Source organism: Rattus rattus, chromosome 1, assembly GCF_011064425.1.
Source record: "Rattus rattus isolate New Zealand chromosome 1, Rrattus_CSIRO_v1, whole genome shotgun sequence".
In the NCBI taxonomy this organism is placed as follows: domain Eukaryota; kingdom Metazoa; phylum Chordata; class Mammalia; order Rodentia; family Muridae; genus Rattus; species Rattus rattus.
The window spans coordinates 152939588-152955965 of NC_046154.1; the positions used below are offsets into that span (position 1 = coordinate 152939588).

The 16378-nt window shown below is 39.2% G+C and overlaps 1 long non-coding RNA gene across 1 annotated transcript; it reads left to right on the forward strand.

The window, feature by feature from the left end:
* Positions 1-2671: 2671 nt before the first annotated feature.
* LOC116889851 lies at positions 2672-4421 on the forward strand. The gene is made up of 3 exons (XR_004386515.1): positions 2672-3120; positions 3641-3721; positions 4117-4421. It is a non-coding gene; the product is annotated as an uncharacterized LOC116889851 (long non-coding RNA).
* Positions 4422-16378: the final 11957 nt, after the last annotated feature.

A 16378-nucleotide genomic window follows, 5' to 3' on the forward strand; every position in this document is an offset into this window, starting at 1 on the left:
ACATAGGAAGCCTCACACGGCTTCCACAACTGAGAGGTTGTAGAGACAAATCTCCACTAGCACAGGCCCCTGTTCGCAACATGTGAGCTCAAGTCTTCAGCCTTCTGGCCCAAAATCGACTGACCGACTGTTGAAATGCAGATTTGAAAGGGCTGATCACCCCATCTTGTCAGCAGGGCTTATCAGTCAACTCCTCTGCATAATTTGTCCTTTTCTGGATAGTATCAGTCTGGAGATGAAACAGGCAGTTTTGTCCAGTGTCGGCCTAGCCACAAAGTATTGCCTCGCCTGGAGGTAGAGATGTTCAAAGTCTTCGTTCAATCAACCAAAGGGGAACTGTTAGGAGCAGATGTGTCTCAAGAAAAGATAAATAACTTTAAATCTCAAATTTGGTGCATTTCTGATGTTTTTGAAAACCATCACAAAAATAAAACTGCGGCAGGATGCAGAATTCATTTTTTCCCAAACAGATTTGAGTCATAATTCATGTCTACAAAATTTGTTCTTATAAGCCATTCAGTGGGTATTAGTTCTTTCATAGCCATGTGCTCAATACTGATTTCAAAGCCTTTCATCTTTCCCAAAGAAAGCCCATACCTCTTAGCAGTATCAGTCCACATCCCTACAGCCCCTGATATACCAACCCACTTCTGGTCTTTAAAGATCTTTTCATCATGGATTTCTCATGTAAATGCAATCAAATACCATGTGACTGCTGTGACAGCATCTTAGCACAGACATGTTAATGTCCTTCCATGGTATAGTTTATACTTCATTCCTTATTACCACACTGCATGTATACCACATTTTATCATTCACCTTTCGAACCTTTGGGCTGATTCCATTGGTTAGCTATTATGAAGTATGGTAAGTAAAAACTTTTATAAGTTGTGTGTGTGTGTGTGTGTGTGTGTGTGTGGTTTTTATTTGGGGAAGTGATTTGCAGGGTGAACTTATATTTCGATGTTTTGGAGATTGGAAAAACCATTTTCCAAAGACACTGTTCTGCTTTACGGATCTCTGAGGAATTCATGGGACTTTATTTCTCCACATCCTTGCCAATACCAGTTATTGTCTGTGTTTCTATCTCACCCACCTTGGCAGGGATGAGATCGTATCTCACTGTGATTTTGATTTACCTCTCCTTGATGAATAATAATGTTGATCATATTTTCATATGGTAGTTTCTATTTTAAAACGGGGTTATCTTGTCAAATCAAGGGGTATGTATTCTTTACACATTCTGAATGCAATTTTCTTACCAGATGTTTAATTTAGGCATATTATCCTTCAATTATCTTTTTACTTTCTTTATGATGTCCTTTGACATCATATGTAAGATTTTAACCTGATTAAATTAAATAAGATGTAAGCTGGTTAAAACTCATTGCTTTAGTTTTATACCTGTTCTATTATAAAATAGACTGGTGAAAGCAGCTTAGAGGAGGAAGGGTTTGTTTTAGCTCACAGTTCCTGAAGTAGCTGTATCCAGTATATTTTATCTGTTGACTTGGGTAAGCTATAATACCCAGATATTCATCTAAGTCTTGCTGTGAGGTCTTTCCTAGATGTACACATCAGGTCACTTTAAGAGTTGAAAAATCATCTTGAAAATCTGGCTGGTCCTCAGCTAACACTAAGAGCCAAACCACGCCTTCCTGGAGAAGAAATCAGCCTGATGGGTTGCCCTACAGATTCCCAGTTGTCAACTGCACAACCTCTGAGATAATGTTTAAGTAACATGCAGCTCATGTTCTACCCTACCGCATCCTAAACCACTGGGCTTCGGAGAACAAGGTGGCTAAGAGCAACCAGTTAATGAACACCAAACCCACCTTGGGAATCTTGTAGAGTTTTGTTCCTGAAGCATTGGATAAACAAACCAGGTTGCATTTTCTTCAGTCCAGTGGATCCCGACCTTTTGATGTTTAGGTGAGAGCAATTCACAAGACTGTTATAAAGAAGTAGGAGTGGGCCTTCAGGTCCTTATAAAATTTGCAACCATCAGTTTACTCAGGTTATATTACTTGGTTCCATTCACAGTAACCTGGGGGCTATGCATTCAGTTTTCATGGCTGGCACTGCCTAATTCATTGGATTGTGTGAATCACAGTGAGCCAAGGGTTACGGGTTACTTATCTTACCCTGAGCACACTCTATTTAATAAAGTCACGGCATTTATCTTTTGTAGGAATAAAGGAAACAGAACAGACATACTGTGGAAGCTCTTTAGAAAGACTCACTTCCATTATGACTGGTTCAATGCATTTTAGCAAGGTAAAATTTACTGTTGCTTTGTGCCTTTCAGTTGTGAACACTTGACAATAACCTCAGATAGTTCACGGTATATCATTTCAACAAGACAAAGCAGAAATGAAATGATCTCCATACATCTTGTGCTTTGAACTTTGATTCCTGATGATATTTTCTCTGACTCATAACATGAACTCTTCTCTCCCAGAGCTCTTCTCTCTTCTCTCCCAGTGCTGGGCAGTTGGCAGGGGCAGCTCACAGTCACCCGTGGCACCACCAGGATAAGCAACTGATATTCTACAGTAGACTGCTGTATAAGATATGGTGATCTGTAGTGACAGTTTTGTTTTCTTTTTTAAAAACAGGAATATTATAAGACTATGTTTCTATTTTAATTCCAGTTGTGGGGATGTGGAACCTCTTTGGACTGTCCACAGCAGCTGACTATGATTTGCCTCATGCTCTAGCAGAGGCAAGGTTTTGCCTGCTGTAGATAGTTTCTACAATTGTGTAATGTTTGGAATTCTAGGAAGTTTTCAGAGGGTATAGAAATGCTAGAGCTCCTTTAGGCGGGGAGGGTGGCTGTTGGTCATTTAATGAGGTTGGTTGAAGTTTGTTAGTAGCATGGTCAAGAAGAAACAAAAAGAAACAATTTAGATGCAGAGAGTTTCCTAATTTCTCTCTCTCCTCTCTCCGTGTTTCTCTCCTTTCTAGTGTTAGGGGTTGAAACAGGGATTAATGGGTGGGAAAAGAAGAACCCCCGAAGAAGGAAAGACAGGCTACGCTGATCAGCATCTGGATTAATGTGCCTTTAACTTACATCTTCAGGCCTGGTTGGATTTGTCAGGATATAAGGACATTGAAAATGTAAGCACATTGTAAAATGATATGCAATAAAAATAGAGGTTATTGAAATTAAATTTTTAAATCATTCACAAACATAAGCCATGAATATAAATTCTTTGCCAGGAAGGGTTGTAGCCTTCATGATTTTATTGTCACCAATACCATAGGGATTGGTACAGAGTAACCATTAAATGTTGCATGAACATATTCGGCAATCAATACTTTACGGGTCCCTGAGGAAAATTCATTATGGCCTAGCATGGCCTCAGTAGGTCTTTCCTAAAGACGTGGCTTATGTGAACTCTGGCCTTCAACTGTATAAATGAATATGCACTTGGCTCAGGTAGTAATTTAAGATGGGACCTGTTCCTAGGTGGCGAGAAGTCATTTAAGCCTACAGGGATGGTGCCTGCTTCTCAGGTGCATCTTCAATTGGGAAATCTATAGTAAAGCACTTGTCGAATCATCAGCCACAGCAAGCCTACCGTTCCCAAAGCTGTGTGAGTAAGAACATTCTATTTGTGGCATTGGCCTCCAACAGCAATGATTCCAGAACAATCACGAGGACTTCTAGCACACCCAGACTGATCTGCAGAAAAATTGAATCCATTTCCTGGAAAAGGTAATTTTTAATTAACCCTTTCATCCAATAAGCACAAACAGTAAAAATGCAGTGACTAAGTCATCAAAAAATATAACAGAAGGGAGAGTCCTCACTTTAAGGAATTAAGAAAATCTAACTGAGGATAAAATGCAGCGATGAGAGCTCATCTTGGCAAGGACTGTCCAAAGACACAGGACTTAATTCTGAGAATGTGATTTCTAAGGGGAAAAGAAAATGGGGTGGTTGTTGGCAGCACATGCTGCCAAGATTGACCATCTGACTTCCCATGACCTGTGATGTGTATCTGCACAATCAATCAATCAACCAATCAGTAAATAAATGGAAACAAAGTTTAAGGGGGAACCAGGAGTAATTTAAGGATTTTTCTCAACTAATTTTTTTCATTGTTGGAGAAGTCCCATCCAATGCAGCAAGATCAGAGAATATGGGGTTGGAGAGATGGCTCAGTCATGAAGAGTACGTATTGTTATGGAAGAGGACCTGATTTCAATTCCCAGCACACATGTTGGTGGCTCACAACTGGCTGTAACTCCAGTTCCACGGAATCTACCACCCTTGATTTACCTTCTCAGGGACCAATGAGTGCACGTGTGGACATGTGAGTGCATACACACTTACACATGCACCAAGCATGCACATGCCCTTAAAATAAATCTTTAAAAGATTAAAAAAAATGTGCTTTTAAAATGCACAAAAAAGAAATAAAGCTTGTTGAATGTGGATGGAAAACCATTTTTAAAAGACATCAAATGATCAAATGGGGATGTCTTGAGAAAGCAGATCCTGAGGTGAAGAGAAATTTGACTTGTGTTTTCTTCATGTGCTTCAGGGCAGACTGCAATTTGTATTTTACGAAAACTATGCATTCCATTGCTGCATTCAAATATTTCTCATCAGCATAATCACAAAACAGCATCCAGGCAAGCCAGAGCCAGAGGCAGGGGTTCAGGGGAGAGGCAACTTTGAAGAGGGTGGGGGTGGAGTTTAAGTTTGAAGAGCAGGAAGTCCTGAGTAAAATGGAAAACCTTGCAAGCTACCTGTGAGAGTGCTACCATGGTGACAAGCTGTCCTGTTCTCACTCAAGTTGGGTGTGTCTGTGTTTGAATCCTCAGAAGAAAGATGAAAATCTGGGTGTGCACAAAGAAGTTCTGTTTAGCACTTAAGCAGGAAACCATATAAGCTTGTTTACCTCTTCCCTACGGTTTTGTTTTAAACATTCAAATAAGTGAGAAATTAGAATCAAATACTATTTCAGTTTCATCCCATTTACCAGTTGTTAATTTTGTGATTTTTTTAATATATATTTTTCTATGAACCATTTAGAACTAAGGGGGTTGGTGATTTAGCTCAGTGGTAGAGCACTTGCCTAGGAAGGGCAAGGCCCTGGGTTCGGTCCCCAGCTCCGAAAACTAGAAAAAAGAAAAAAGAAGAAAAAAAAAAAAAAGTAAGATGCTGGGAGTGTAATCGTGGTAGAGCACTTGTCTGGATGCCTGGTCTAAACTCAGTACAAGGAAGCAAGAAACAGTTATAGGTACTGTGTCACCTCATCCTTAACATGTTCATGTATGCATATATGTATGATCTATGTCACAACACACACACACACACACATACACACACACACACCATACACATACACACACACACAGACACCACAACTTAGGTTTTATAACACAGTTTTAATACTTTAGTGATAACTCTCCAGTTTAGACAGCCTAAGAGGCCAGCCCTGTGATAAATACTTTGGCTCAGTTAGCCCACTAAGCCTTTCAGTAATCATTTGAGGGAAGTTTGATTGATGTTCATTTTATTGATGAAGAGCATGCTAAGATTCTCAGCTCTGATTGGTTCCAACTTCACAGAGAAGACAGGTATAATTGAGAGCCTAGATGCAGGGAACAACAGGAAGTTGTCATTGAACTTCCCACAGGGAGAGTCATAGTAGAAAACTGTCTAGAAATGTTTCCGAGAAGGAGGTAGGTAGCCTTGAGCTGGGGTGACAGACACAGACTTCTACTAATGTCAGGCACTGGTGTTCTAATCATGGACACTTACACATTGTTTCTCTTTTCATATTCAAAAGTGAAACAGTGTTAGGAACATTTACTCATAAAGCTACAGTGGCAGACTCTTCAATAGAGGTGATTACAGGTCTATTTTACTCCAATAACACGAAGTATTTTCCTGGTAGAAAACAGTAAGGTACTGAAACTTTTTCTCTATGTGTAGCTGTAGAGAGACTGTTTAATTCAGAGGAACCCACAGGGTGAGTCTATTTATAGCATATCTTTTATGTGTGCAGAGATATCTCCCAAAATGAAGACTATTGAAAAATGCAGATAAATGTGGTTTATAACCCAACAAAACAGGAGTGTAGCTATGCCACAACACCCTGCTTTTTGTGTTTTTCAAGGCAACGCTGTTTAGAGGTGATCTCTGGAGGTACCTGAGTCAGAAGAGTGGAACGAGAGGCTATGTTTTGTGCTTTATAAATGCTTTAGTGACAAGGGGTGACTGGCTAGTTGTTTTTTAATAAGGTGGTGAGTTATCACTTTGCCTGTCAACTCCTAAGCACCCTCTTTTGAAGGGAACATGAACAATCTCATTGCAGGTACTTTCTCAGTTAAGCACCTAGCTTCGATGAACTGTTCTGATTCAGCGAACCGTTGTCAATCTCACTTTTACCTGGGTGAAAATGACAGTGGGGACCTAGGGTTACAGTAACCTCAGAACAGGTTGACAACATCCTCTGCTGGGAGGAAATGAGGTTGGCTTGCCTCACTCCAGGTCAGAATATGCAGGAAAACACACTAGGTAGTTATTCATATTGTCACTTTTCTGGGGGTTTCAATTTTTTGTCATGACCAAAAAGGTCAATGAAAATATTCCATTGGCCACAAAGGGAGAACTTTGTTTTGTAATTTGTACATTCTGGTGTGATTTAGAAGTCTCTAAATTTTATTTTATTCTTTTTTATTTTCTTGAATTAAATCCAATTGTTTTGGTCCTCAAAAATTTTATAGAGCTGAACGTGTACATATGTGTTATATATGCTCTGAATGTGAGTATGTGTATGTGTGTGTAACATGTTATCTGTATATATATATATATATATATGCCCATATATACATATGTATGTGCACATCATATGTACACATGTGTTACATGTCATCTGAATGTGCAGGTTAGAAGAGTTGGTTGGTTCACTCTTTCCTGTGTGTGGGTCCAGGGATTGATGTCTGGATACCAGACTTCGCTGAAAGCCCCTAGACACTGAGCCATCTTGCCTGCTTTGATCAGGATGTTTAAATTCTTCAGTTTGCTGATTAGTAGTGAGCTCAGCTATGGTTCCAACATTAGACTGGTGAGTATAGATCATCTATGAGTCCTGCTTTCCCTCTGAAAGTTTACAAGAGAACCTTGTTTTGCCAGCCAACATACCCAGGTTTGCACATTGCAATGAAGAGAATGAGCTTAATCTTTTTGGTGAACTCAGCCTGTAACCCACTGCAAGGGAACAAAAGCTGTAAGATTATTTTAATGAATATGTGTGGTATGATGTATGTGTGCATTCTTCTTCATATGTGGATGTACATATGTGTGTAAAGATCAGAGGTCAGTCAGGTGTCCTCAATCACCCTCCTCCTTGTTTTTAGACTTATTTATTTGTGTGTGTGTATGCATGTGGGATGGGTTATGTGTCTGTTTGAATGTGGATGTGTATGTGGGGGCAGGTTGTACCTATGTTGATGCCAGATCAAAATTCTTCATTCTAATGTGGAAAACATTCTTGATCAAGTCCGAGCTCCTAGCTTCCAAGGACAAGGCTTTTTCTATGTGGTCATAAGTGGCTTTTCCTGAGTTGTATGCAAGGCCATGCTTGGTTTTATAACTCCACCATGCTTTTTATTATAGGGAAGAACTCCATAACCTAGTGACCTCTCTCTGTAGGTTTATATTGAGAGCAGCATGTGTTTCTTCTACATACATAGCCTGTGAAAGCTGAAGTGGAATACAAACTATCATGTATAACTCACTCTGTTATCAGGACTGAGGCACATGTTCTCTCAGCTGCTGGGAATGTGATCCAAGGGCCTTCAACTCTCCTGAGCTTATGTCCTCTGACCAGGATCCTAGTCCTTAGCCAATGGGAAATTTAAGGCTGGGCCTCCTGCTTGTTCCAGTTCAGGCTAAGACTTCAGGGTCAGGCCACTCTCCTGAGGCCCACACAGGGCTGCCTGCATACTCTTTTGACTGCAATAGAGGCAGAGTGCTCTCTGCCCAATCCCCTTCTCTCCTCTTTGTCACAGCCATGGTCCCCAAGAGCACTTGTCAAATACATCTATCTCTATCTCAAAGTTAAGTTCCCAGAGAATCAATCCCCATAACTGACCATGAATGAGGATTCACTCTGTGTATGTATATATAGTGTTGTAGAACAGAATAGGGATTCTTGGTGAAAGCTTTGTGGATATGTGTCTTTCCTAGATGTCTTTGCACTGGGATTTGTCTACATGACTTAGATATCCCCGCCACCTTGCCATTTCAGTTTTGTTTTTCTTTTGGATGCTAATGCTGTTTGACATAAGATCCAAGGCTGAACTTCCATACTGGGCTATGGTTTCAGACTTGATTTATAGCCATGTGGCCCTCGGGTTGCTTCCTTTTGATCCTAGAGGTTTATTAATCTTTCTCGAAAGGCTTCCAGTACTTGATAGGATTGTGCTATATGCTGTCAGAGCAGAGTTACATAGAATTCATATGCTGGCCTTCCTCTGACAGTGCTTACCATTTCAAAGTCCTCAAACAGGGCAGCGCTTGGGAAAAAAAAAAACACTGCAGGCAAAGAAATCATATATATGGGTCTACCACTGGCTCCATGACAAATGAAAGAGGAATATAGTCTTAGCTTACTGGTAGTATTATCCCAAGTCTAGGGAAGGGGACTCCTAGAGAGTACTAAGCCTTCTCCTCATCCATCATAGTCTGTATAGCTTATAGCTTTCATTTGGTCGGTGTGGTGACCTTAACATGTTCTAGGTATTTCTGCCATGTTACTTCTCTATATCTAGACATGACCTCAGGTGCACAGTCACATTGGAAATATAAAAAGCCTCTCATCTGAACTGTGAAATTCAATGTGTGTTATATTTAAAACCACAATAATTGAGTGGCCATTGCCACAGTAAATAATATTAGGGGGTTTCTACCCCACCATAGATCATTTAGTTCCCAAATAAAAGACACAAATCTTTTAGATTTATAATAAGCCTGAAAGTACTAGAACTAGGCAGACATCAACCCTCTGTGCTATTTTTCCTGTTTCCCTGTCAATAACCCTGAGGTATGGCTTGCCATGCCCTGCCTGGGCCTCACCTGTTCTAACAGGCTGGCCCTTATGGAAATATACTCACGATCCACCTACCCTATGGGGTTGTGTCACTTTCCTTCTCCTCCCATGTCCTTTCCTTCTCCTCGTGGACCCTGCCTGAGCCCCCAAACCCTGGAAAACTTTGCTCTGTCCCCTCTCTTCTGCCCAGCCCATGTCGTAGGGATTTTTATTAAGCAGTAAGGGATAACTCGGGAGACAAAAACAAACAAACAAACAAACAAACAAACAAACAAAAATCTGGTATACATGAGGATCTCCTTGTCCTGGAGCAACCAGACCTTAGGGTACAGAATTTAGCATTTGAATATACAGCAGGACCAGACCAACCCATTATATGCCAATCTATTTTGTAGCAGGACTCAAACCTTGGCTCTCACACCGGTTAGATGTTCAATTGTGAAGAAGTTATTTTACCTGTGTGTGACTCAATTCCCTTATCTGCACAGTGAGGATGAAAACGAGTGTTTAATTCAGACTTGTCTTGGGGACTGATGAATTAATGTATCAGTATTTAAATATTAAATACCATCTACTTTGCATAATTATTAAAAGTCTGTGGAAAGGGCAAAGTAATAAAGCCAGAAGAACATTTGATTAGAAAATAGGGCCATAAACTACCTCTAATAATAAACTGAGAATCAGGGAATGGTGGAAGACTAAGTCCAGACAATTGGGAAATCAACGTAAGCCTGGGCCACGTAATAAGATCCTATCTCGAAATATCAAGACAAGTCATGGTCATAGTAATTATAAATCAAGAAATAGCCTTTGTAAAGAATTTACAAAAAGCAAAGCAATGGAGCAGTGTGGATGCTGTGTGTCAAGTCCCTCTGCTGTCCATCTCTGGGACCAAGTATGCAAAAGATCAGTGACTGGAATGGGGTGCTGAGTGCCTGGAGCAAAGGGATGCTGGCTGAATGGCCACATTTGAACAGCACTAAAGCAGGACTGAATGCTAAGAAAAAAAATCGATATCCAAAACATGTAAATTTTAATGTCCTCCAGAAAGGCAAAATAACAATAATTTTACTGTTTGTCAAGCTGCTTGTGTCACCAAACTTCTAATATTGGTAAGGATGAGAAAAACTCTTCTGATGCAAAGCAGTTGCCAATAAGAAGAACAACCACTGTCCTTACCAAGGTGACCTGGATGCTGTCAAATAGGCCGAGGCAGCCTGAATAGCCATCAGAGTAAGTTAAACACACAGATATCTGTCATTTCAAAAACGGGAAAATGAAGCCTGAACCCCCCCCCCTTCTAAGGAAAACCAAGAATACTCCAGCATTGAGGCTTACAAATAAAAATATGCCAAGAAACTTCATAGAATATACATTTCTCCTGTGTGCTACTGAGTGTGTGTGTGTGTGTGTGTGTTGTGTGTGTGTGTGTGAATGTGTATGTGAGTGTGTGTGTGTTTGAATGTGTGTGCATGTGTGTGAGTGTGTTTGTGTGTTTGTGTGTGTGTGTGTGTGTTGTGTGTGTGTGTGAATGTGTAAGTGAGTGTGTGTGTGTTTGAATGTGTGTGCATGTGTGTGAGTGTGTTTGTGTGTTTGTGTGTGTGAGTGTGTGTCTTTGTGCACTAATGCTTCAATTAGCTGCTATGGTGAATACTGTCCCCAACTCAATTATGAAGTTTAGTATTAAGCTGTAAGTAGTATGTGGAGAGTGGTCACAAAGAATAATAAGGAGTCTTCTTCTGTTAAGTTGTCTGAGACTTCCAAACGCTGCATGCTGTGAGTGGGCCTCACATCTCAGCACACTAACGCTTTTATGTACAATTCCCGTGTGTTTTGCTTAAACAATTTTCTATGAAAAACTTTAAGAATTTTTTTCTCCCTTTCATTTTTTGGGGGGGAACATGGGTCTTTTTTTTGATTGTTTTGTTGTTTGTATTTTGTTTTTGTTGTTGTTGGTGGTGTTTTTTTGTGTTTTTTTTTTTGTATTTTTTTTAATGTTTATTTATTTATTTTTTTATTTGTTTCTTTTAGGTCGACAGGATTTTCTGTAGCCTGTGAGGAACTCTAGATTCAGGACCCTGGATCTGTACACATAGAGAATTAACCACTTCACTGCACATTTTTTGGTTTTTTGGTTTCTGTTTTTTTCTTTGAGATCTCACTGTGGGAGCAGAGGAAGCCCTGAGTGGATGTGTGCAGGAAGCATGAGCATGTCCATGCCAAGGACACAAACCATTTATCTGGTGAATACTGTCCCCAACTCAATTATGAAGGTTAGTATTAAGCTGTAAGTAGTATGTGGAGAGTGGTCACAAAGAATAATAAGGAGTCTTCTTCTGTTAAGTTGTCTGAGACTTCCAAACGCTGCATGCTGTGAGTGGGCCTCACATCTCAGCACACTAACGCTTTTATGTACAATTCCCGTGTGTTTTGCTTAAACAATTTTCTATGAAAAACTTTAAGAATTTTTTTCTCCCTTTCATTTTTTGGGGGGGAGCATGGGTCTTTTTTTTTTTTATTGTTTTGTTGTTTGTATTTTGTTTTTGTTGTTGGTGGTGGTGTTTTTTTTTTTTGTATTTTTTTTTAATGTATTTAATTTTTTTGCTTATTTTAGGTCTACAGGATTTTCTGTAGCCTGTGAGGAACTCCTAGATTCAGGACCCTGGATCTGTACACCTTAGAGAATTAACCACTTCACTGCACATTTTTTGGTTTTTTGGTTTCTGTTTTTCTTTTGAGATCTCACTGTGGGAGCAGAGGAAGCCCTGAGTGGATGTGTGCAGGAAGCATGAGCATGTCCATGCCAAGGACACAAAGCCATTTATCCATGGGAAAAAGGCAAAGGCCCCTATGCCCCTTGAGGCTCACACACATGGCAAATCCTTCTCAGGATGGTGTTGATAGTGGGTGCAGAAAAAGTCTACTCTACCTTCCTCCCTGGCCCCATCTGGATATTTACAGCCTGAAGACTGCTCCCTGCAGAGACTGCTCCTACTGAGAAGAGCTAAATCTGCCCTTTGTCATTTACATATACATAGTCCTCCCCTCCTTGTTTATCTGTTCCTAATGCCTACCTCCTTGCTGCTGTGTGCAACAACCCTGCTTCCTAGCCAACTATATAATAAATATGCTGAGCTTCTGGGATGCTGCATTTTCTCCAGGCCATGGAAACAGCCTTCCCCATGTATGTGTGTCCAATGTCATTCTTCATTTCCTCCTCACTCCTGGTCAGGCCCAAGTCCCTGGAGCCATGCAAAGGACTGGGCAATCTCAGTCTGCTCCACTTTGAAGGAAGTGCTTACTAGACTGAAATCTAAAGGACACAGTGGATTAAGCTCCCTATCAAGTGTCTTTGGTGAGGGTTGGGGTGGGTGTGAGACCAGTTACATTCTGACTATTGCAGAAGAGTAAAGGATTCACAGTTTGCTTTTGGTAAAGGTAAGCTCCCCAAGAGGCTATCATTGCCAACGTTTTCCCAAGTCACTTCTAGGAGGTCAACTGACTCCTAAGTGAGTCTTTGGTTACACTGCTTCAGTTTTCTGTGGCTACACTGAACAATTGGCACCCACTAGTCACACATGGCTATTTGAGGTAAACTAAACTTAGAACTAAAATCTTCCTCTTTAGTCACAGCAGGCAAACCAGGAGGCAAACAGACAGCCAGAATCCATAGCCAGAAACACAGCAGATATTGAATATTTCTATCATCTAGAAATTACTCATGGACAGCAGTGGTCTAGGTTCCTACTGTCTGGTTTTTCATTCAGGGAGAATTACTTGCTGTACCAATATCCAAAGGTTTATTTTTAAAGCAACTTTACCAAAATATGACTTACTATCCCCCAAATTAATCCAGTTTAAGTCTACAATGCAATGGTTCCCCATAAATCTACCCAAATTCATCGCTAGACCACGGAACAAAAGAAAGGGGGTGTATGCAGTTATGTAAAATAGTATGTAACAGTAATGACCACTGCATAATTATACTGCACTACTTTTGAATTCTTCAAAATTCATGCCTTTTATTGAGAGTTGTACAAACATACAGTATTCTAGAGTTCAAAAAATATTATACAGTATTTCATCTGGGCTTTGTATTTCATTGAGACTTTAATATTTTTGTATCTTTTGCTAGTATTGTTAGATTCTTTATAAGAGTTTTACTTTGTGGATTTTTTTTTTTTTTTTTTGGCAATCTGGTCACTATTTGATGCCATTTCAACGTTCTCAGGATTTTGACGAAAATATTACCACAATGATATAGTGATACTCATTTTCTTTAGCTATTTACATATGTATATACACATATATGGGAAGTTATATATACATATTTTCATGCTATACTGTCAGAATCCAATTCTATTATACGTCAACATATACAGTTTGCTCAATCTGATTTCTGCGAATGTCATCAGTCATGGGGAAATATTAAGAGCCTGAATAAACATGGACAATATTTGCAGAATGCACATAAAATTGAAGATGGTATATAAGCAAAAATGTGAAGTATATCACTTACAGCCTTCATAACGAATGCATTTTAAAATATTTAATAGATGAAAAATATTTCAATTATCTTTACCCACTTCTTTGTTTTTTTCTTCAAAATATGTCTCCTGGATGATTTGAATTATATATGCTGCTCATGATTCTTTTGACAACTGTAACCTAATGCCTTAAATATGTTTCTGATATTTCTATTCAGTTGATCACTGTTCAGTAATTGTACCAAGTTGATAGCTGTAATTTTATTATCACTTTCAGAATGTAAATTTCATGGGTGAGTATACACTTTTGATCCTAGCTCTTGGGTGGCATAGGCAGGTGGATCTCTTTTTTGAGGTCAACCTGATCTACATAGCGAAACCCTATATTAAAAAAAAATCAATCATTAAATAAGCAAATAAATAAAAAGAATCTAAAATATTTGAAATTTGTATGAACACAAGCACTCTTTAATAACAATTGATTTTTATTGCAGATAATTAATATAATCAATTTACAAAATGTTACATAGTGTCATATGGGAACTCAATTTCATTGTAAATTAAAGCTGCTTTTCTCTGTTCATTGGTTGCTCTTAGTTAACATTTTCATACACATATACAGTTTATTCCGATTATTCTCTCCCCCATATCATCTCATCCCTTCCCCTATGACTTAAACATACATAGTCTTCTAAATTTAGGCTTTCCAATGTCTGATTTCTCTCTTATTCACTATACATTCCTTTACTTTTCCATCTACATTTCATGGTATCTTAATAAGAAACCCATTCTGTCATTAGCATTATCTCAGTGTTTGGTAGGAGACATTCACATTCTTCAGTAGCTTGTTCTCAGTGCAAGAAATGACATCGAGGTCTCTCTCTGTGTCTCTGTCTCTCTCTGTCCCTGTCTCTCTCTGTCTCTGTCTTTGTCTCCCACTCCCTCTATGTCTCTATGTCTCTCTGTTTCTCTGTCTCTCTCTCCATCTCCTCCCCAATTGTTTTGTTTTCTAATATAAGGTCTCAGACTGTAGTCTAGGCTAGCCTTGAACACAAGGCAATCCACTACCCTCAGCATTGTGAGTGTTGGGATTCCAGGCATACACCATCTTGCCCAGTGAATTTTATGACTCCCTTATATCCCTTTACCATTTCTGAATTATTTTTAATATTGCTGTGACCCTTTTCTAGCTTCTAGATGTAGATACATTAACTTGATTAGAAGGTTTTAGTTTTTAAAGATTTATTTATGTACATGAGCACTCTGTTTGCAAGTGTGCCTGCATGTCAGAAGAGAGCATCAGACAGAAGAGGGCATTGGATCCCACTAAAGATAGTTGTCAGTCACCATGTGGTTGCTGGGAATTGAACTTGGGAGCACTGGAGAAGTAGAGCTCTTAACCACCAAACCGGCTCTCCAGCCTGATAAAAAAGATATTAAATTTCATTCTTTTTTGTGTTTGTTTGCAATCTTTCTTCTTGAGAACATTGTGATGGAATGTCCAAATGGTACTTAGTGGCAGTTGGTGTAGAACGAGCCATACCTGTGTTGCTAATTTTTTATAATCAAGTACATGGATACAAACACTCTACTCCAGGGAGAATCTTGACTGTTTCTCTGTTGGATGGGTTTCCTCCTATTTTTCTTTACTTGTAAAATGTTACTCAGGTTTTGTACTTTTATGATGAAGTTGGGGCTCAAAAAATTCATACTGTTTTGAAGAAAGCATGCTATACCTTAAAACTTTATCTTAGAGCAATTTAAGTAGTATAGGAATGACATTTTTTAAAAGCTTTGAAAGAACTCATAACTAATGTACTGGGAAAATATCACCTAGCTCACCCAACTGTTTTCTGTTACTGACTATGTGTTTTTATTACATGCCTGTGCAAAGTCAGGAAAGCATGACTATTAAATCAATTAGTTAGACACTTGCAGCTCAGAATAATGGCTTTTTGTTGGTTCCTTTGTTTGCAGGCTAGGGATGAAACCCAGGGCAAACCCTTTACCACTAAGCTGAACACCTAACACTGAACAGTGTTTCTTAAAATGTAATAAAAATCAATTTAACCTTTCGCTGATCACAGTACCTTTTTGCTGTTTTTTTAGTGGTTAATAGTCTGCCAGTTTGTCCTGATTTGTCAGAATGCATACTACTTTTGTGTTGGTTTACTTTATACAATTGTGTTTTTATTTTCTTACTGTGTTTTGGCTCATTACTTCCATGCTAGGCATTTTGGGTACAGAGTTAATATGTGTTCATTGTTACTCTAGTTTCCTTCTGAGAGGACTAGTGTGGAACATTGGCTTTCATTTTTGTGACCTTGTCTCTGTAGAACACTATTCTTTTTATTTAATTGTAAATGTAATAGGAAAATATGCTGTCATAGAATTCATGCTCTTGTTTCTTGTTTCAGCAGAAGGGAATTTGTCTATTTCTATATACAATTAGTTTGTGTAACTAAAGAGCATGTTTTAACCCTTTGTTCTCGGTATACTCTCTATATGTTGTCTAGTCTGCTTTACTTCTCCTGTGCCCCTGTCAGCCGTGGACTTTCTTTTCAATTTGTCTGAAGATTCTGTCATATATTTTAGTGCCTTCACCTGCAGTCATATTTCTCAGGGTCCCCGGCTATTCCCATATGTACTTACAGAGGGTGCTTCCAGGATATATTGACCCACCCATAGGTTCCTATCCTCAGCATTCAGTTTAATTCTTGGCTGATCATCTGCTCTCAGTGTCCTGGGATTCTTAGTCATCTCAGCACTTGCCCTTTGCAGAGAGCCCTCCTGCCTGAGTCATGTAGCCAACCCTGT